This window comes from Pteropus medius, unplaced genomic scaffold (assembly GCF_902729225.1).
Source record: "Pteropus medius unplaced genomic scaffold, Ma_sr-lr_union100, whole genome shotgun sequence".
Classification (NCBI taxonomy): Eukaryota; Metazoa; Chordata; class Mammalia; order Chiroptera; family Pteropodidae; genus Pteropus; species Pteropus medius.
This window is the reverse complement of record NW_024354875.1, coordinates 38,092,021-38,115,212: the sequence shown is the minus strand read 5'-3', so window position 1 is coordinate 38,115,212 and position 23,192 is coordinate 38,092,021. Positions and strand designations below refer to the sequence as shown.

At 33.5% G+C, this 23,192-nt stretch overlaps 1 protein-coding gene and 1 long non-coding RNA gene across 3 annotated transcripts in view; one reads left to right on the top strand and one right to left on the bottom strand.

Moving 5' to 3' along the window:
- ZNF385B (zinc finger protein 385B) overlaps positions 1-23,192 on the top strand; it is a 344,341-nt gene that overhangs the window by 114,354 nt on the left and 206,795 nt on the right. The window lies entirely within an intron of this gene.
- Positions 12,108-22,604, bottom strand: LOC120597195 (uncharacterized). The gene is made up of 3 exons (XR_005651356.1): positions 22,217-22,604; positions 20,599-20,604; positions 12,108-12,118 (listed from the first exon to the last, which is right to left on the bottom strand). It is a non-coding gene; the product is annotated as an uncharacterized LOC120597195 (long non-coding RNA).

Below are 23,192 nucleotides of genomic sequence, written 5' to 3'. Positions count from 1 at the left end.
GAAATTGTGTCTAGGAAACATGTTTACATAATTATTATTACTATAATATTATCTCCTCCTCCTCTTCATCATTATTATGTCACTTATTAAGCAAACAGAACTAGCCTATAATTTTCTGACTACTTTCGAGTTATTGATACTGGACTTTGCCATAATGAAATAAGGTAGAAAGTCTAGAATGGGAGCAATAATGAATAATATAATAAAAATACTAAACCACCACCATCACAACTTACTGAGTTTTTACCATGTGCCAACAACTGTGCTAAGTGCTATTTTATAAAATCACATTTAATGCTTAAAAAATTGCTGCAATATAAGTACTAATACTCTCATAGTGAGCAATAGCAACCCAGAGAGTAACTGCCCTTAATTACCACAGCTAGTCAGTAGAAGTGTTAGGAATGTCATTCCAGGGTTGTTTAACTCTATTATTAAAACAGTGCCTTGAATGGGGTGGAATGGATAGATAGAAACACAGGAAGGATATGAAGAAGAGCAAGACGTGTATTAAGTAGATAAAAGGAGGCAAGAAGTGGTTTTCTACCTCTGAAACCTTAAATAATGGTAACTAATTTATTAGGATAATGGATAGACAAGATATTTTAGCAAAGAGAAAGACAGAATACCAAAGATACCTTCCACTTTTTAAAAAATTGCTCTTTCCTACTTGTTGTAAGGGAAGTTGAAAAGGTTGTTTTGGAGAGAGGGTTTGAAATGACCATTATACACGAGAATTCAAAAGTGGTAACTACAACTTAACTCTAGGGAGATAAGTAGATGCTGTGGCTTTAAGATTTCATTCTAAGAACAGTATACATTTTCCCCTATAAGGTAGTAAGGTAGTTTGCTGTGGTCTAGATTATCCTACTTTGATTTTTTAAATATTTGTATATATATAAAGGCTCTTACATTTAGAAGAATCTGGAGTTCTTTGTCCAAAACATCTCATCAAATTGAAACATAGTCAATATTATCAAATGTTTATTTTTTTAGCCTTTTTCAAACAATGTACATAGTAAGTTTTTGCTAAATTTCTGTGCTTTCCAGTTATTGGTTTTATACCATTTCTTGTCCCTTTCACACTGTAGAGCAGTGTGAAACTGACAAAGCTAGAGAAAGAGAACATTATGACTGTGTACCAAAGATACATTGTGTAAAAACCCAGTATCTTAATTTATAGCATCCAGAAAAAATGTCTAAAATGACCTTCTTATGTATGTATATATCAAAAGAAAAGGGGAAAAAAAATATATATATTTGTGTGTCTGTGTGTATATATATATATATATATATATATATATATATATATATACACACATTATATACATTTACATATATACATATACACATGCAGGCATACATATATGTAGTGGGTAATTTTAAGGTAATTGAATCTTGCTTTTTTTAATTGATTATACAAAGTATGTCATAGGTAAATGTGATTAAAGCAGTATTTCATTTATGACTAACCTTTTCAATGAAAATCAACATCTCTCCTAGACTAATTTCACTTGACATTTTAAAATACTTGTGTTTAGAAATTAGATTATTTGATTGAACAGTGTGCACTGAACCTTTAATCACAGAAGCCTTTTTTCTTACTATACCGAAGTTGTGAAAAATATGCCTGTGTACTTCCTTATCTCATGGGTGAAATTAAACATTCATTCTATAAACTTAATTAATATTTCATCATATTTACTACTGTAGCTATAGAGTAGTGAAACCAATTCATTGTAATTCTCATTTGTTTAACATGTATTGTGAAAATTTCCCCAAATTATATATGCATATATGACTACCAATAGTGGCATAGATTTAGAAATCATTTTCAAAATATATATTGACCGTTATTTATTTCATGTAATTTCAAATGAGCTTTATATTTTTTAAATAAGCTTATTTTATAGAAAAATTGTTATAGTTAAATTACAAAATTTATATTAAGAATTTTGTGTAAAAATAATTCATTTATGTATATAAGCACTGTTCTGTACATCAAGGATGATAGATATATTTCCTTCCTTTCTAATTTTCCAGCTAGAGTCTTAAGAGGAGTTATTTATTAGAATTTGGTTTAAAGGGTCAAAATAATTATTGAGCTTTTTAAAAAAAGTCCCTATTTTAATATTTCTATTCTGAAAAGCATTACCTCAGCCTCATCTGCTAACCTTAAACTGAAATTATGTTTGAATAATGTTTACTAACTATTATTTCTAACATTATAAACTCTTACAAATAATTTCTAACATGTTTGTTAACCATTTTCAAGGTTTCAAGGTTTCAAGGTTTTTTCTTAATGGGGCAAATTATAGAATGATTCTACTGTAGTAGGCATGTCTCTGGAAAAATTTACATATGTAAATATTTTTAGAGCATGAATTTAATTGAACCTTTAAACAATTTCGTAAAATACTATAAATTCTTTTCTTGATAACCATATTATCATATATCTATTTTCCTTTATTTAGTTTTCTGATGAGTTTAAATTGCTTTTAAAACTTTCACTGAGACAAGATTATGCTGTTATAGGACATACTATTTTTTATATGATATATAAGCAGTGACATTTGTGAGGCTTTGATTTTATTATTTTATAGTTTTGGTTCAGATTGATGAGCACACAAAGAAACAGCCTAATTAATATTTTAAGGACATAGAGTTTTTAAAATGTAAAAATAAAATATTTTCAAAATGTATATAAATCATAGATGTACTTTTCAAAAGATAAATCAAACTCCCATATACGTCTGACCTAATTCAAAAAGAAAACCCTACATTAAATGCCCCCTACTTTCTTACTGCCCAGAAGTAATTCTCTTCAAATTCTGTGTTAATTATTCCCTTGTTTTTCTTTATAGTTTACCACTAAATATGTATACGTCTTTAGGATAGGCTTAGTTTTAATCTATTGTTACATAATCTTCTACTAACACATTTTTTGAGATTTATATTTTTTGATATGTAGCTGTAATTCATTCAGTTTCAATGTCGTTTTATATTTTTATATTCCATACTTCAATTGATTTATTCATTCAACCGATGATACACATTTTCCTATAACCCTTCTTTCTTCATTTGATTAGCAGTACTATTTTGAACATTTACATATGTGTATATGTGCAGATTTCTCTAGGTTATATATTTACCTTCTGTAGGGCATATCCTCTTCAGAAAGTGGAATTTAGGCCATAAAAGATGTGCGTGTTTAACTTAAAATGGTAATCTTTATATTTTTTGTTCATGCAATAGCCCCAGAATAGTACCAGATGCATAGTAAATGGTCAATGACTATATATATATCATATGAATGTACAAAGGCCAAAATATTTCCCTAAGTTGAAGTATCAGTTTACACTTCGACCAACAGCAGATGAGCACTCTATTGTGTCACATACTTGGCAATATTTGAGATTGTTTGACTTTTAAAATTGTTGACAATCTGTGGTCGTGAAATGCTATCTTATATGGGAATTTAATTTGAATATCCCTGATAACCAGCGAGGTTGAGTATCTTTTCATGTTTATTGACCATTTGTGTTTCCTCTTCTGTGAAATTTCTGTTCATATCTAATGACCATGTTGAGTCATTAATTTTTTTAAAGTTATTTGAGAAGTTATTTATGTATTATAGATACTAATTCCTTTTCAGTTTTTTATATTGCAGATGTTCTCAGTTTATAGCTTGAGTTTTTACTGGTTTTAGTATCCCTTGATAAAATTAATCCTTAACTTTAATATGCTCAAATGTTTCTGTTACTTTTATGATTTGCACTTTTTGTATTCCATTTAGAAGTCTTTCCCGGCCCTGAGGTTCTACAGAACATAAATATATTTATCTTCTACAAGTGCTGGAGTTTAGCATTAAATCTTTAATTGACCTGAAATTATTTTTATAAGATCAATTTTTTCAGTTTTCTTTCTTCTGTATACATAACCAATTACTCCAGAGTTATTGAGTGAATATTTTCTTTTCCCTACTGGTTTTCAATTCCCATTGTCTCTGTACATGTCCAAGTTTAGTTCTAGATTCTCTGTTCTGTTCCATTGGTTTATTTACTGTCTTTACATTGGTCCCATACTGTCTTATTTTCTACATATTTCTAAAAAGTCTTTATAGCTGGTTGTGTCTGACCCCTCTTCTTGTATATCTTCTTCAGGAATTTTATCTATCTTGGTCATTTGCTCTTCTGTACGAATGTTGAGTCTTCTTACCTGATGATGTGATCTACCTCACCATAAATTTTTCTTTTTTAAAGTCTACATATAAAATTTTATAATTCCTCAAAAATACCTGGAATACCTTTTGTTAAACAAATTCCTAGGAATTTTACATGCTTTGTTGCTGTTTTAGGTGATATATTTTAATAAATTAGGTTTACTAATTGATCATTGCTAGTATATAGAAATGCAATTAACTTTATATGTTTATTTGTATCCATCTGTCTTCCTAAATTGTCTATTAATTCTAATAATTTATCTTCAGATTATTTCATATTTTATATATAATCACATCATCTACATATGATATCTGTTTTGTTTCATCTTTTCTATTCCTCATACCTTGTACTTTTTTTTTTGGTCTTATTCCACTGGCTAGACCCAGTAATTTAAACAAACTGGTAATTTTATTGGTAATCATTAAAGTATGCATTCTTCTCTTTATTCCTTTTCTAATTGTAAGTGTTTAATAATATTTTTTTGGCTTTACTGAAGTATAATTGGCAAATAAAATTGTAGTATATTTAAAGTGTACAATATGATTATTTGATATACATATACCTTGTGAAAGTATTCCCATCATTGAATTAATTAACACATCAGTCACCTCACATAGTTACCTTTTGGGGGCCAGGGGTGAGCACTTAAGTTCTAGTATCTTAGCAAATTTCAATTATATAATACATTTTGAGCACGATTGCAATCTGAGACGCATGGATTCAGGCAGCAACCCAAACCACACTCTGGAGAGAATGAAGAAAGGATTTATAAAGGCAAAACTCACAAAGTGTAGTTCTTTCATGCAAATGAAGCATTGCTGGCTAGGTTAACAGGGATTGGTTAGTTCCAATATGCAAATGAGAGAGATGAAAACAACAAGGAGGAGGTAAAGTCCATATGTTGTTCTAAGATGTTTATGACTCAGCCTCAAGCTGAGTTTAGCAATAGGTTAACCACTTAATAGCAGCACTGAGAATTGAGGCACAAGATGTGCATAGGCCCCCTTCCCTAATAGTCTTCTACTCTATTTTAAGTGATTCTCTTACTTATGTTTACTCCACTTTATTTACTCCATTATCACTTGATGTGTAGGAATCACTCAGCTAGTTTCTGGACTTCTCATAGGAAATTGCTCCCTGTATACCTGTATATTCAGTGCATCTGTGGGAGGGGGAAATTCAGGAGCCTCCTATGTCATCATCTTGATCTGGATTCTCCTTTTTCTGGTAGACAGAAAGAGGCAGAAGACAGCAAATGCTGTAAAAATGTTTCTTGCCTTTATACCTGATCTTAAACGGAATACTTTTAAATTTCACCAATAAGAATGAGGTTTTTATGTATCTCCTGTAAAATATTATGGGATTTCTCTTTCATTACTAGTGTCTAGCGTATTTTACTATACACAATATTGCAACTTATTACATACTTTTTCTGTATTTATTGAAATAATCATATGGTTTTACATATATATATATACACACACATGCAATTAATTATCTTAATTTTCAAATTAAACCAATTGTGATTTTTGTGTAAATCTGCCTAGCTCATAATGTTTAACTTTTAACTCATGATTGAATATGCTAATAATTTCCATAATTATTTAATCTGTCTTTATGAGTGAGAATGGACTACATTTTTTTCTTATATTTACTTCATATAGTTTGTTATAGGGCATGCTAGCATCATAAAATGAGGAGTGTATCTTCCTTTTTTCCTTTGAAAGAGTTTATGAGATTGGATTTATTTGTTATTTTGGCAAAACTTACTTTTAAAACCAATCTTACACAAACTATTTGGGTTTTCTATTTCTGCTTGAGTCAATTTTGGCTAAGCTGTGATTTTCTAGGAATGTTTCCTTTATTTAGGTTTTCTAAATTTTATAAAATTCTAACTATAGCCCTTAATAATTCATTTAAATCTTTGAAACATCTCTATGTTGTGCTTTTTCATTACTAACATTGTTCATTTGTGTATTCCTTTATAATGTATTGAAACTTTTTAAAATCATGTACCTTTTTATCTCCATTAATTCTTTTTGCCTTGAAGTCTATTTTTTCTGATATTATATAATTACTTGGGAGTATTCTTTAGCATTTTCTCCTACGTCTCTTTTAAAGACCACATAGCTTAAATATGTTTTTATATTTTATTTTAACCTAATATTTATTTTGAATTTAATTTGGAGAGTTTAGTCCATTTATGCTTATAACAATAACTGATATGCTTGAAGTTCCCTTCCACCAACTTAAAATGAGCTCTCTGTTTTCTTTTTTGCTTCCACTCCTTTTTAAAAAATTTTCTTGCTTTTGAACAGAATGAGCTTTGTCTTTTCATTAAAATCCCCTTTCAGTTTTCTACACATTTGGAAGTTTGGTATTCTACATTTGCTCTTTTAGTGATTACTCCAGATATTTTAAATATAATACTTAAAGTCAGAAATTAATCAATATTTTTACCATTATCCTGATATACACAAGCTCTCTGAAATTTATATTCTATTGTTAATCAGTATATTAATTTCAGACTATTTTCTTCCCACATATTAGGTGTTATTATTGCTTTAAATTGACTATATTTTTATATTTCCCCTTTGAGAGGAGTTATCAAGAATAAATCTGTCTCACATGTGATGGTAACCTTGGGTTTACCCTTTGCTGACATTTTTTTTGGAAACATACTTAGTTAAGATGAATGTGGAATGTCAGTTACGTTCAATATTGTTTATTTTGAGGACAGCTCCTTATTGGGACTAAGAAGGTTATCAGTTGACATACAAACCCAAGCACCCATGTGATCACAAGCATATGAAAATCTGTTGGAGAAAACATAGCCACATTCCCTGGATGACTGAGTGTATATCTTGTAGAGACTTGGAAAATACCCTCACGGGCAATATATGATGGTTCCCTTCATGTATGAGGCTTTCTTGTGTCAGCATAGCCTGCATTCACTTGCAGGATCTTATTTCTTAGAACTAAGTTGAACATAATCTTAATGCAATCTGAGAAGCAATGCCTGGACTGCAGTAAGAACTTTTATTGAAGAGACATGCTATATTTCCCTTGCTGTATCTTTCTAAGTAAACCTGGTGACAGTTAAAACCTTTTGTGTCCTATAAGTGTGAAAGTCAGCCTTAATTCAAATCACTGCTGGTCATACAGAGTGGGCATTGCAGCCCACATATTTACCAATAACAGTTCATTCTTTCTTCTTGAAGCTCTTATATCAGTAAGCTAGTATTTCTTTGTATTCTATCTGTTATTATGGCCTCTGGAGAAAAAGCAGTACAACATGTTACCTCAAGGAGAGGATATGATGTATTTATAAAGGATACATAATGAAAAAGGAGATGGAAAAGTTGCCCCTTTTATTTGGTTGCAGTGAGGGCTGGAAGAGATAGGCAAAGTTAGAGGAGGTGAGAGATTCATGAGTATAGTGGCTGCCCCCTCCCTATCTTGGTTGACTCAGGGGATGGGAATGATAATGTTAAATACAGTAATTAGAAAGCCAAAACAAAGGGCCTTTACCCTTGATCCGCTTTGACACTGAGTCCGATTATGGGTGGGAGAGTAGGAAGAGGAGACCCACTGTCCATATGCACAACATGTAGAAAGCCCAAGAAAGTGGAGGTGGTAGCAGAGTATGCTTTGAAGTGGAGACATGCAGGAGTTCCTGCAAGCTCATGATAAACTGATTATTGAGGAGGAATTCTGAGGAAGATCAGATTAGTTGAAAAAAAAAGGTATACTTTTTGATACATTGAGTTACAATGTGTGAACAAATTTGTAGTCATCTCCCAGTTCCGTTATTGTAGAGTCTATGATTAATAACCTTTAAAATGAAAAAAGTGATTTATAAAGAAATGATTTACAGAAATGGTCACTTAAATGCCAAATCCTTCATAATCCTCAATGTTTATTTTGATGATTTAGTGTGTAATGAAATATAAACGTAAATTTAAGTATAGCTCAAAGTACAGATGTTAGAATTGTTTTATACTGGAAGAAATATATATTTATCTTTTGATCATAAAGTAAGGAAAACACTTTTAAGACCTACTATTCGAAAGAAGCAAAGCTAAAATTCTCATTATTTTAGAGTTAACATGCTATGGATAAATAACATTTTAGATAACTGCATTCTACATTAAATAATAATATCCTTTGTGTTGGTAAAGATAGTTCTGGAGAAGTGTTTGCACTTTATATCATAATCTATTTAAAATATTACTAGAATAATGAAGCCTTATTAATTTAGCCCTTACTAATTAAGACATTATGAATGTCATTGAGTCAGCATAGCATAAACATTGGGCTACCTATCTAGAAACCTATTTCCCAAGTAATTTAATAGCAAAAATAAGTCTTCAGATGAAAATATTTGTATAAGGAAAAATTGCTTTCCAGGATTTTGATATATTTATGCAGAGAATAACAGCTAATGACAAATTAAAAACATCCAGTAAACTACCTTTTGGAAACAGAATGAATATGTTAACTGAAAGTTCTGAATATTTGCAAAAGTTAAGTTTATAATTTAATATAATCAAAGGTTTGGTTGTACTGATTTCACTTGGACATTCCCTTAATATGAGTAAATCTTGACCATGATTTTATATTAAGTACCTGAGAAAATTTTTAATTATTTTGTGACTTTTTTCCCCCATAAATATCATGTTTCCATATGTTAAATGACTAAAGTCTCACAGCTTGTTTCTTTTTTGAGTATGTGAACCATTTGAAAACTAATGGAAAATATAAGTGGCTTAAAATAAATTAGTTAATGAGCTTCCAAGAAAATACTTGACCCATAAAGGACTATATAGCAACTAGTTGTCTCTGTTTAACCATTTCTTGCTGGATCAGATTTCATAATTATAAGAGTCTAGTTTAGTTCATTTGGTCTAATAGCTACTGAGCACTCACATGATTGGGCACCAAGCTGGGCCCTGGGCCTATGGAAATGAAACAGGCACTGTTGAGGCACTGAACTTCAGAGGGGAGATGTATAATTAGTCTTAACCTAATGTGGAATGCTAAGAGAATATTCTATACCAGAGTCCATGACACCACAGATAAAGGATTTAGGTGCATTTAAATTAATAAAATAGTTAGATTATAAAGGTTGTCATGTTTCATTAGTTGAGTTTCTAAAGCATGATACAGAAACAAGTAACTAATGCCTAAGGTTTCGTGGAAAGTGACAGCCTGCTTAAGATTGGGCCTCACCCTCTAGAGTAAATTTTCCAGAGATTAACTTTCCTCTTGGATTTATCATAAGGTTTTAGGTTGCATAAACATCGGTTTGCTTTTTCTAATTACAAAAGGAATGCATGCTCTACCTTGAAAAACACAAAACACAAAATAGTAAACAAAAATTACCTGTAATTCTGCTATTCAGATATAGCCATTGTCAACATTTTGTTGCATATTATATGTCTTTTCTGGTATCAGTGAGGAGCAAAACTCATCCTTTTTATGTACATTTTGACTAGAGCAGGTGTCCTCAACTCCTGGGCCACGGACCAAACCAATAACAGTCCTTGGCCTGTTAGGAACCCCGCCTCACAGCAGGAGGTGAGTAGTGGGTAAGCAGAACCTTCATTGTAGTTGTAGCTGCTCTCCAATGCATCACCACCTCAGCTCCACTTCAGATCATCAGGTTTAGATTCTCACAGAAGCACTGATCTCAAGTGCCAAAAAAGTCAGAGACTGCTGTTAAAGGACTTATGCTTTTTTTTCTTATAGATTTGCAAGAGTTCTTTGTATATTATTTTTATTGTCAGACATATTTAAAATATAATTTTCTAGCCTGTCATTTGTTTTCTAATTTTATATTTGTATTTTATATTTTTATTTTAAATTTACATTTTGATATTTTAAACTTTATATCAGACACATAAATCTTTTTCATTTATGGAATTCTAGTTCTAGTGTTATTTCACCACTCTATGAATACATTTATTTACCTATATTTTTTCTAGTCTTATTACTTTTTACATTTAAAGTTTTAAATCATATGAAATTTAATTTCACTTTAGTTTCCATTTTTTGCTTACTTAATCACCCTAGCACCCTTGTTCCAGTAAGCTTTCGTTTTCTTGTTGATCTTAAATGCCATCTCTATCATATAATTTTATGCGACTGATTCTGTGTGGAGGCTTCCAGTTATTTTTCTTTGATCTTTTGTCTGACACTGGTATCACATATTTAAAAAAGATTATATTTTATGTTACTTTTTTGATTAGATAATACAAATACCCTATAAAAATTACTTAGAGTTTATAAGGTTTATATTTTAAATCTACTAGACCTATCTTAGCATAAATTATTCTTTGTTTTGTCCTATTTAAAACATTAGTTTAACACAATTACTAGTTTTTGTTTGTGTGTTTAACTTTTCTCCCTCTCCTGTGTGCATGCTATTTTCATGTTGGCTGTGTTGCCAGATCTGAGAAATTCTCAAAATGACGGAGATCTTTATTAATTTATTTTTATTAAAGCTTACGTTTTATATAATTACTTTATAATAACTGGAGCCAAACACTACTGTAGCAAAAGAAAAGCTGTATTACTTAAGTCTGGTTTGTAATTCCTAGGATTCAACTCAATTAGTTGAAATAAAAAGGAAATTTATTGTCTGTATCAACAGGGAGGAGTTAGGGAGGATGCACAGATGGCTCTAGAGGTTTAAATATTGATGTTAGCTTCCATCTCACAATAATGCTTTTAAATGTTGGCTTTATTATCAAGTAAGATCTTTTCATGTAGGAAAAATTTGGTCATTAGCATGCCCAGACACCTTTTCTGTTTAGCATCCCCAATAGAAAGAGGATTTCTCTCTCTAAACAGCCATATATCAATCCTAGGAAATTCTCATTGACCTATTTTGGGTTTCATGAACTGATTGATAAGGTCTGGGAATGGGTTCAGCTGAGTAGCCAACCTGGATAAGACTTCCCTCAATTTAGGGGGATATATTTATGTGGTTCTCAGTCACTTACTTGCATAGCTCAATTGTTATTAGCTATCATGGTGTAGCAATGACTTCTAGGAATATTCATATTTCCTACCAGGCCAAATCACTCGATGGAGCAGTATTACAATATGAATATATCTTATAGTGACAACCTATGTGTAAAATAGAAGAGAAAGAAAGTTTTAAATGTGCAAAGCTAGAGGCTTACCAATAGAAAAGTCTTTTAGTTATCTGAAGTGCAAAATTTTAAGTAGAGGATTTGGTTTTCACTATATATGTGTATGTATATATATAGTAAAAACCAAATCCTCTATGTATGTATATATACATATATATATATGTATGTATATATATATACATACATACACATACATACATACATACATATATATATATATTCAATAATATGGCATATATGATTTTAAACATCATACAACTTTTATAAACTATTTATAATAAAAAGTTTCAATCAATCGTGTTAGAACAAAGATATCTTTTTTAGCTTTAGAAAATATAATCTTCATCATATGAAGAAATAAACAATGTGTAAATATAGCCCCGAACATGTAGTTTAAAAGTATTCCCGATGTGTGTCAGGTGGTTAATTAACACAAATACATTTTTTCTCTGGATATTGTGATGTTGGTAGTATTTATCAGCTTTCCGAAGTTTGTGTTTTGTTGTTGTTGTGATTTATTTTATTAGTCTAGATAAATACTTATTTTCATAGTTTTATATATTTAATTTCATATTATTTTTCTTAAAGAGAATCTCCAACTTTATACAAGCTTCTGTCTCCACAAAACTTGCATCTGCCCCTAATCATAGCTAAAATACTCCACCACAGAAGGTGTGATTTGAAATTATAAAGCATTAAAAAGCATAATAGATATACAATGTCCTGTGCTTTTCCCTTTCCTCTGTCATAATTATTTTATAAGCATAATGAAAGTTAGGAAATGATTCGGCAAAAACTAAAGCAATGAACCTTTCCATATCCTTTCAAATTTATGTCAATTTTGCCATGTCTCTAGTCTCTTTCCCTTTCCTTCCCCCTCCTCTTATATATCTGTTTTTCTGTCTTGGCAGAACAAGATGAAAGTGATATTCTTAGAAAAGGATAATATTTAAAGAAAATCTAAAGAAAATTGGTGGTTATTTCATCAAAAGTTTAAGCTTTATACTTTGTAAAGATTCCTATAACTCCATTTACTTTCATGGAAGCTGTAAATGGAAACTTTCTTGCTTTGAGGAAATAGAGAAATACTCTTTTCTTATTTTATATGAGCATTCTTACTTTTGGTCTATTTTTTAAAAATATTAATTTCGAGATCCTAAAACTTTAAACAATTTGCTCCTATTACTATTGTTGCAAGACAAATCACCTCAAAACTTAGTAACTTAATGTTTAACAGTCATGTCTGAGTTTCTGTGGGCTAATAATTTGGGAAAAGCTCAGCTGGGCAGTTTGTGAGAGCTCATGGGCTCTCATGTGGTTACAGTTAGGCAGTAGCTTGAGCTGGATGGAGCAAATGGAGCCTAGTTGGGCTTATCTCTGTATCTCTTAGTATAGTCTCAGGGATACTCCCCTGTGGTCTCTCCACAAAGACTAGTTTGGGCTTCCTCACTGCATGAGAGCCTAAGGGGAATTTCACTGTTTACATGGTGGTTCAGATGGCCAAATATTAGTGTTTAGCTTCTATTTCAGCTGCATCACTTTTTATTTCAGAATACCTATCTTTATGCCTAAACTTTCTCTATTAGTGTGTTGTCACTAGAACATTGTATAGTTCTTTAGATTAGTCTGGTGAATATAAAAGAAAATAGTGACTGATCTCTCCAATGTAACACCTGAAAAGCAGGAAGATAGACCTATATTTATAAACGTAACCCACTGAACTTAGCAAAATCATGTGTCTATTAGGATTGGTGGGGTGTTAGAGAAAATTTTTGAGGTGCTTCTTATTATGCCTTGCATTGCATTGTATAGATGGAATTCAGTAATATTGAAAAACAGACAAAATATGGGCATAAATTATTCAAATGTTCATACCACTCCAACATTTATAGTGAAAGCAAGAATAAAAGCAAAATTTAATAATGATTAATTTATTATTTACACATAATAATCTAAAAGGGGATTTTGTATATGTCAACTTCAAGTTAGTATTTTATCATGCAGGGGAAAGAGATTTTGTTCATGTGTTCTAGCTCTTATATGTAATTGCAATAGACTCTGAACTAAAGTATTTTAGAAAGTTTTAGGTGCAAGGAATGTATTAGTGTGCATTCTTACCTCGAGGAACCAGCTGTAAATGTGATTTTGGTCCCAATGCTTTCACAGTAAATTCCTCTTTAGAGCCATCTACCAGTAGTAAGAAGTAAGATAGGAATTTGAAGTTATCAACTGCAGTGGTGGGACGTGGCCAGTCTGGTGAAAGGGATTGATTGGTGCACAAGAAGTGCAGGGATTTGGCATGAGGTGTTATCACATAATAGTGATCCTTATTCCTCTAAGTGAGGTTATTTGTCTTCAAGGTTTGCATGTGTCAATTATGTCAGCAATGATAACTGATGACTTGCATGGGAATGGTTTGAGGCAGTAGCTATGGTAGATATAAGCAGAACAATTATTACAGATGTTAGAGATAAAGAAAACTATAAATATTAGACCATTTCTACATTCAGAGAACTTTCTTTTTGAAGAGCAAGAAGCTTTATGTTTTGTGGAGACCATAGATGTTGTGTTCTACATTTCAATCTTTTTAGGGGTGATACTCCAGTCTGTTACCCTAATCCTTTAACAGCCATAGATTTTGACCCCCCACAGCCTTTTCTTGTTGTATATTACAATTGCCCTAAATCTTCTCTATGTACCCTACCTCCTTTGTTAAAGAGGCATCATTGCAGGGTTAAAAATAAAGTAGACTGCTGTGTTCACATCCCAGATTCACCACCTACTTACCAGATATCCTTGAGTAACTAATGTAAAAGCTCTTTGGGAATAACAATAGTCCTTATTTTATAAAGTCATGAAATTAACCGAGATAATATTACTGAAATAACTAACACACATTGGCTCATCTGCTTAGTAAATAATAATTTTGAACATTGATATTGTTATCTTTACTACTATTATTCCAGCTCCTCATTTTATTATTACTATTATTATTTTAGCTCCCCAGGCCCTCTTGCCCCTCCTCTTTGTCTTAGATTTTCTAAATTCAATCTTCAGCATGTTGTTTGACCAGGCATGACTCCCTGCATGACAAAGTACACTGACTTGTCATTTTGCTTAACTTTCCATATACGTGTATTTATAACTGTATCCTCTTTGCTTAGAATATTTCCTGGCATGACAAATATTTATTAGGAAATATTATTTTATGATATCTATTCTGGAGGCTAGATTGTGAAAAAAAATTAATATGTCCTAACCTTACACAAGGCAGGTAGGCGGGACTAGAATTAAAAAGGATTCTTATACTGTGAGTGGGCAAAAGTAAAATGTATGAATCAAACAAGAAACAGAGACCCTCAGCTCAACATTTTAGATCATTTATTCCCATCTCTTACCCAAACGGAGGCATTTCTTTTATGACATTTGTTTATTTATCTAGACAGTTGAGCCCCTATTCTGTGCCGAGTCCTGTGTTAGGCACTTTAGATATATGTTAGTAAAGCAGACTTGGACCCTGTCCTCATGGAGCTTACAGTGAAATGAGTAAAATCAATATTAATCAAATAATCACATAAATATGTACATTTTACCGTGAAGGAAACACTTAAGGAAAAAATGGAGTAAATAGCAGGGAGAGTGGTTCTAGTTGGGGTGGGGGCAGTTATGAAAGAGAAAGAAAACAAATTGAAGATTAAATAGGAGTTAACTGGTTGAAGAAGGAAACAAGCATTTCAAGCAAAGGCAGAGAGGGTGATGATACATTTGAAGAACTAAAAGAATCTATTGTGTGTGGTTGGAGCCAAGAGAAAGAGGGACAGAAATTAGAATTAATATTGAAGAGGTAGGTATAGTTAAGGAACTAGTTCCATTTCTTCCAACGCAGATGTCCTTTTTCCCACTTCTGAAAATATAATGGATTGGAAAGAAGGGAAGAAGAATTTAAAGGGAGACCCATTGGGAGTACAATGTTTTCCAAATTTTAATGTCCATATGAATCACCTGAGGGTCTTGTTAAAATGCGGTGTCTGATTCAGTATGTCTGGGTGGAGCCTGAGAGTCTGCATTTTTTATAAACTCTTAGTGGTGCTGGTTCTCCTTGTCTGGAGATTTCACTTTGAGTAGCAAATGCCTAGATGGAACTATAATAGTGGTGAAAATGGAGGAAAAGGAACAGAGTCGAGAGATTAGGATACAATAGTAAAAGAACATGATGAAAAGTTAGATGAGGGGAATGGTGAAAGACAGAGATATTAAGGATGGCTTCTAAGTTTCTGGCTTCTGTAATGAACTATGGGTGTTGATAATCACTACGGAGACATGAGAAGAGTACCCAGGTTGGAGAAAAGCTCATGAGCTTTGACGTGGCACTTTGAAGCTGAAGTGCTTTTGAAACTTCTAAGTGGAGAAGTCACTAAGCAGTCATATATATGGATCTAGAGCTTAGAGAAGAGATCTGGACTGGAGCTATAAATGAGTCATCAGCATATAGGTCATAAATTAAATCTTGGGTGAGGATATCCTACTGAGAGGATGTAAAGTAAAAAAAAAAAAAAGCAATGGAGCAAGCCTTAAAAAACATGAACATTCACTAAGTAGTTTAATATGTGTATCCCCTAGTACTCTTGGCATATTTTTCATGAAATATCTTAAATTTGTTTAAAATCATACAGAATAATATAACAACCTCTCATGTATCTACCATACAGCTTTATTGTGTCTTAACATTTGCCATATTGCTCTATATATTCAAGAAATACAACATTACAGGTGAAGGCCTTTGTAGACCCCTCCCTAGAGGCAACCACTACCTTGAATTTGTTGTTTTTTATTTTTATGTATATTTTATACTTGAGATATGTGTGTGTATCTCATCCATCCATCCATGCAACCATAAAAATGTATAGTGTTATTTTACATATTTTCAGATTTTATAGATGGTATTTGTTATGAATTGAATATATCCTTCCCACCCCCAACCACCACCTCCCAAATTCATATGTTGAAGCCTTAACCCCTAATGTAATGGTATTAAAAGGTGGGGCCTTTGGAAAGGTATTTATGTTTAGTTGAGATCATGAGGGTGGAGATCTCATGATGGAATTAGTGTCCTTATAAGAAGGGGAAGAGAGACCAGAGTTCTCTTTCAGTGCACACAAAGTAGAGGTCATGTGAGCACATAGCAAGAGAAGAGGGCCATGCAAGAAAGAGGACCCTCATTAAGAACTGAATCTGACAGCACCTTGATCTTGGATTTCCCAGCCTCCAGAACTATGATAAATAAGTGTCTGTTGTTTAAGCCACCCAGTCTATAGTATTTGACTTAGATAGTAATTGGTATCAAGAAGTGAGGTACTGCTGTTACAAATAACTAAAAATGTGGTAGCAGCTTTGGAACTGGGTGATGGATAGAGTATGGAAGGGTTTTGAGGTATATGCTAGAAAAGGCAGAGATTGTCATGAAGGGACTGGTAAAGGTGATTCTGGTGAGAGCTCAGATAGAAAGGAAAGCTAGTGACAAAGCCTCTATCTTCTTAGAAAATAAATAATTGTGAACAGAATGTTGGTAGAAATATGGATGTCAAAGTCTGATTTCATCTTCTGATGAAGTCTCAGATGGAAGTGATGAACATTTTATTGAACAATGGAGAAAAGGTGATATTTGTTATGAAGTAACAACGGAGTTGCTTAGATTGTGTTAGTGTTCTAGCGTTTTGTGGAAGGAAAACTTTTGAGTGATGAAACTGGATATTTAGTTGAGAAGATTTCTAAGAAAAGTGTTGAGAGAGCAGCTTGGTTTGTTCTGACTGCTTATAATGAAATGCGAGAGGAGAGAAATGAACTGGAGGAATGAACTGAATAAAAAACAAAACAAAACAAAAAACAGAACTTAAAGATTTGGAAAATTCTCAGTCTGTCCATGCTGCAAAAAATGAGGAAGTGTATTTGGAAGAGAACACCAAGGGCGTGGCTGACTGACTGATAAGGAGATTAGTGAGGGTGTGAAATGTGGACCTCATCGGTCATTTCAATAAAGATCCTGGGAATACAGATCTGATTATACCAGTCTAATCCCCCAGAGTTCTTTTCTTTTTTTGCCCTCCAAAAATGAAAAACTTTTTTTTCTTATTATAAAAGCCATACATGCTCACTTTAACATTTGGATAATACAGAAGCTGTAATAAAGAATGCAAAATTATCTCAAATCCTATAACCTAGAGATTACTATTAACATTTTGCTATATGTTTTCACAGACTTTCTTTATGCAGAGATACATTTTTATTAATTTAGTGGGACTATATTATATATGCTTTCTTAAAATTTATTATTTTCTAACAGTATATCATGGAACTCTTTTTCAATATTTTTAAAATTTTCGGTTCCAGTTGGTATACATTATTATATTAGTTTCAGGTTACAACATGGTGATTGGACATTTACATATCTTACAAAGTGATCACCTCAATAAATCTAGTACTGATCTGATACCATACATAGTAATTATAATATTACTGACTATATTCCCTATGCTATACTTTACATCCCCATGACTGTTTTGCAACTACCAATTTGTACTTCTTAATCCCTTTCTCCTTTTCACTCATCCCCCACACCTCCTTCCATCAAAATGTTCTCTGTATCTATGAATTTGTTCCTGTTTTGTTTTGTTCTTTAGATTCCACATGTAGGTAAAATCATATGGCATTTGTCTTTCTCTGTCTGACTTACTCCACTCAGTACAATACCCTCTAGGTCCATCCATGTTGTTGCAGATGACAAAATTTTATACTTTTTTATGTCTGAGAAATATTCCATTGTATATATGTACCACCTCTTCTTATTAATTCATCTCTTGATGGACACCCAGGTTGCCTCCATATCTTGGCTATTGTAAATACTGCTGCGATGAACATATAGATTCACATTTCCCTTCGAAGTAATGTTTTGGGATTGTTCAGTATACCCAGAAGTTGGTATACTGGGTTTTTCTTTGTCTCTTGTTATCGCTTTGTTTCAAAGTTTATTTTGTCTAAGTATTGCTTTCCCATATTTGTTTGTTTGTTTGTTTCCATTTTTATAAAGTATCTTTTCCATCCCTTTATTTTCAGTTCATGTGGGTTCAATCTGAAGTGAGTTTCTTATAGGCAGCATATGTGGGGTTCTTGTTTTCTTATCTTTTTTAGTCAGCCTGTCTTTGATTGGAGCATTTAATCCATTTACATTCAAAGTAATTGTTAATAGATATGTAGTTATTACCATTTTATTATTAATATTTTTAATCTTTTTTTCTTCTTAAGGAAGTCTCTAACATTTCTTGTAATACTTGTTTCATGTTGATGAACTCCTTTAGCTTTTTCTTATTTAGGAAGCTCTTTATCTGTCCTTCGATTCTAAATGATAGCTTTTCTGGGTAGAGTAACCTTGGTTGAAGGTCCTTACTTTTCATCACTTTGAACATTTCATATCAATCTCTTCTGGCCTGCAAAGTTTCTATTGAGAAATCAGCTGACAGTCTTATGATAGCTTCCTTGTAGATAACCAACTGCTTTTCTCTTGCTGCTTTTAAGATCCTCCCTTTGGCATTTTAATTATGATGTGTCTTGTTTTGGGCCCCTTCGAGTTCATCTTCTTTGGGACTCTGCACTTACTGGGCTCATATGTCTATTTCCTTCACCAGGTTACAGAAGTTTTCTGTCATTATTTCTTCAAATAGTTTTCAATTCCTTGCCCTCTTTCTTCTCCTTCTGGTACTTCTGTGATGCAAATGTTGTTACGTGCAGTGTTCCAGAGGCCCCTTAAACTATCCTCATTTTTTGGAATCTTTTTTTCTTATTGCTGTTCTGATATCTGCTACCTTATCTTCTAAATCATTGATTCAATCCTGTGTTTCATTTAATCTACTGTTGATTCCTCCTAAGTTATTGCTCATTTTAGTTATTGTATTCTTCATTTCTGACTAATTCTTTTTTATGTTTTCTATCTCATTTTTATGTTTTCTATCTCTTTGTTAAAGTCTTGCTGATTTCATTTACGCTTCTTTATAACCAGTGTTTTAAACTTTGCATCTGGTAAATTGCCTGTCTCCATTTTGTCGAGTTCTTTTTCTGGAGTTTGTTCTTTGCTTTCATTTGGAACATGTTTCTTTGTCTCCCCATTTTGGCTGCCTCCCTGTGTTTGTTTCTATTAGTGGAGCTGCTATGTCTCCCAGTCTTAGTAGAGTGGACTTATGTAGTAGGTGTCCTGTGGGGTGCATCAGGCTAGTCTTTCCTGATCACCTGAGCCGGGTGCTCCAGGTGTGTCCCTTTTATGGTTGGGTGTGTCCTCCTGTTGTAACTGAGCCTTGGTTTCTTTGCACAACAAAGGGAGGGATTGACCCTTGGGCTGATTGGTTGTGAGGAGTGGCTAGAGAGGGCTCACTCTACAGAGCAGAATTCACTTTAGCAGGGTTCTGGTGTCTGTCCATTCTACTTTTTGGGTGTATCATCCTTGGATGCATCTAAGTGGTACTCTGGCACTGGCCACTGGGTACCAGTTCCCAGAGCCCCCTGGGAGGGGCTTCACCACAGGCATAGTTCATCCGTGGCTGTGCCCTGCCCAGGGACACCTGGCAAGAGTCCCTAAGCAATCCAAAGATGTCTTCTACCTGCACTGAGCTTGGAAGTGCCTCAGGAGGCTAAACTGCAAACTGAGGCCAGCTGCCACTAATGCCAGGTTTGGAGCTGCTCAGCAAAAGATATGGGGCACTCTGAGGCCAGATAACGCTTATTTAGATTTTGTGAACCTTTAAGAGATTTTAGGAAAATCCACAGCTTGAACTAAGACAGACCGTATGGAAAAGGCACTGGAAGTGGCTTGGATGGGCCCATAAGTTGGGTGGAGCAGGGTCTTAGGGAATCACCTAGGCAGAGTGACCAATTTAGTGAGGTTGATGGAGTCTTAGATATGGCGGGTGCCTGTATCTGCATGCTGGGCAGGGGAGAGCTCAACAAAGAAACAGTGCCCTCTGCCAGCACTTCTACCTGGGAGAAAGCTGTCCCTTTAGCCCTCCCCCTAAAGCTAGACCACTCAGTTTCTCCTCGTACATCCCTGGTGCCTTTCGAGCTGCTGCCCCAGCACTGGAGCTCAGAGTGGATGAGTCCGTGAGTAAGCCTGCTTGCGAGCCCTTTAAGAAAAATGTCTGCGACTCCAGCTGCCCTTCATCTCACTCAGCCACAATCTCCTCTGGTTTTCATAGCCAGTCTTCTCTTCCCAGCACTAGTACCCTGGGCTGAAGAGTCCAGTGTGGTGCTGGGACCCCTCACTCCTCTGTGGGAATCTCTGTAGCTGAGATAGCTCTCCTGATTCTCAACTGCTACACTCGTGTGTGGGACCAGCCTATTCCGCATCTTTGCCCCTGTACCAGTCTTGAGGTGGCCTCTAATGTGTGTCCCCAGTTGCAGGACTTTTGTTCAGCTAGACTTCAGGCAACTCCCAATAATGATTGTTCTGTAGTTTAGTTGTAATTTTGATGTCATTGTGAAAGGAAGCTAGCACAGTGTTTACCTACTCTGCCATCTTGGCTAGAAGCCTCATGCAACTCTACTGATACATTTTTATCTAAATAATTTTTAAAATATATTTATTTATTTAAATTAATTTCAGTATATTGGTTAGACATCTATAAGTTCATAGAACGATCCCCCCCAATTGCTCCCTCCCTCCCCCGTCCCTCCACTTAACCATCATATTAACGTTAACTGCATTCCCTCTTCCAAATAATTTTTAATGTAGACTATAATATTCTGTTATATGGATTTACCATGGTTTATTTTTCAATTCCATGTTGTAAAATTGGGTTTATATTTATTTGCTATGACGTATAACAATATAATGAGCATTTTATATGAATGACTTTCATAAAACAAAAAAATTTATTATGTCTTAATTCCTTCCTTGAAATTCTGCAGTGGCTTGCTAGCCTGTGAACTTCAGGATTAAATTCAATTCCTCAGGATGACAAAAAAGGTCATTAATAATCTGGATTAGGCCACCTTACTTGATTTTGCAATATAGCACTCCCTCTACCACACTGGTCAGGGGCCCTGCCTGTGTGCCTCAACAATGCCTCTATCATGGTGTATTATCAATGTGTATTGACTTATTCATTTTCTCTGCTGTACTATACATTCCTTGAGGGACTATGTGCTTTATCTTCTGGGAAGAATTACATATAGACACTTCATACTTGGTTGTTTTCATGAAGACGAATGACTTGTACACATGCTTGTGTATTTTCTTGCGTATTTCTTGATTTCCCTTTACTGTAAGTATTTTAATGAGTATTCTCATTTTTGTCAGTTTGTGTTTTCTGTTGATCTTGAATTCATCCATTTATTCATTCATTTCATAAAAGCTGATCAAGCACCTATTATATACCAGACATTGTTATTGGTGCAGGAAAGTAATGAACTAAACCACCTGGACCTTACATTTTAATAAGAAGACAGACAATAAATAAGATAAATGACATGAATATGATGTTAGTGATAAGTGCTAAGAAGAAAAAAATAAAATGAGGAAGGGGGTTTAGAAGTATGTATATATTGGGGAGGAGTGTGGATAATTTAGACAGGGTGAGAGGGAGAGCCTGTCTCCTTAAGAAAGGAGGGAGCTAGTTATTTAGTTTCTGGTGCTAGAGCATTCTAGGATTAGGAAGAGCAAGTGTAGGAATATGCTGACATGCTTGAGGAAGAGTTAGGAGATCAGTGCTCCCATTTTAGAAATAACTAGAAGGGGAGAAGATGAGGTCAGAGTGGGGACAGCAAGCTGGATGGCCATGGCATTTTCAGAACTTTGACATTTGCGATGACTAGAAAGAGCAGTCATGAGGTCAGGGTGGGGAGTTGGGAGGCAGTGTCATAATATGACTGTTAGAATCTTCCTGGTTACTATGTTGGAAAGAGGCTAAAGATGAACAATTAGGAGGCTACTGTCATAATTCAGAGAAGAAATTATTGCTGTTTCAACCATGATGGTGGCAGTGAGAGTGACAGTAAAAGATTAAATTATGCATTTCTTTTTGAAGGTGCTTTGCTAATGGACCGGATAGGGGATGTGAGAGAAACAGCAGAATCACAGTTCACGCCAAGGTTCTCAATCTCTCAGAACATGAAAACAATACAAATTTTATTCTATTTACCCAGCAGTTATTTATTTTTGGCCTATTAGCCTATTTTCACGCACATACACTTAACCCATTTTAGCAATATTGAATTGAAATTGTCTCAGAGAAAATTCTCTGTATTTGAACATTGTTATACGTACATGGTATCACTATAAATTAGGGAGATTTATTTGTGTATGTGTGTCTTACCAGAATCAGTCTCATTATTTAGTAAACATATCATGGATAATACCCAAAGCCAGTTTTAGTATCTGTCATAAAATTTCTTGGACCATGGTGCTCTAGTAATAAAATTTTCCTGAATTTTGCAAGTGCATTTGCTTAGCACCTGGACTATTCTTCAGTAAATGAATCCAGATGACCCTCAATGAATTAATAAATAAAGCAAGCATGCCTTTTACTTGTCAGTATTCTAATGATTACATTAATAGCTATAAATGGAAATGAATTACTTGCAATAATCCAGTTGTTTTCTATTTTGATTGAATTATCCAAAACAGTTGTATGGAGTTACAAATCTTAAAATATAGGGTAATATTAATAGATTTGCATTAGCATGAGTTTTAAAATAATTTGAATATTATATATTTAAAAATTCATAATCAAATCACTTTAATACAGGGAGTTTCACTTTTTAAAAATGA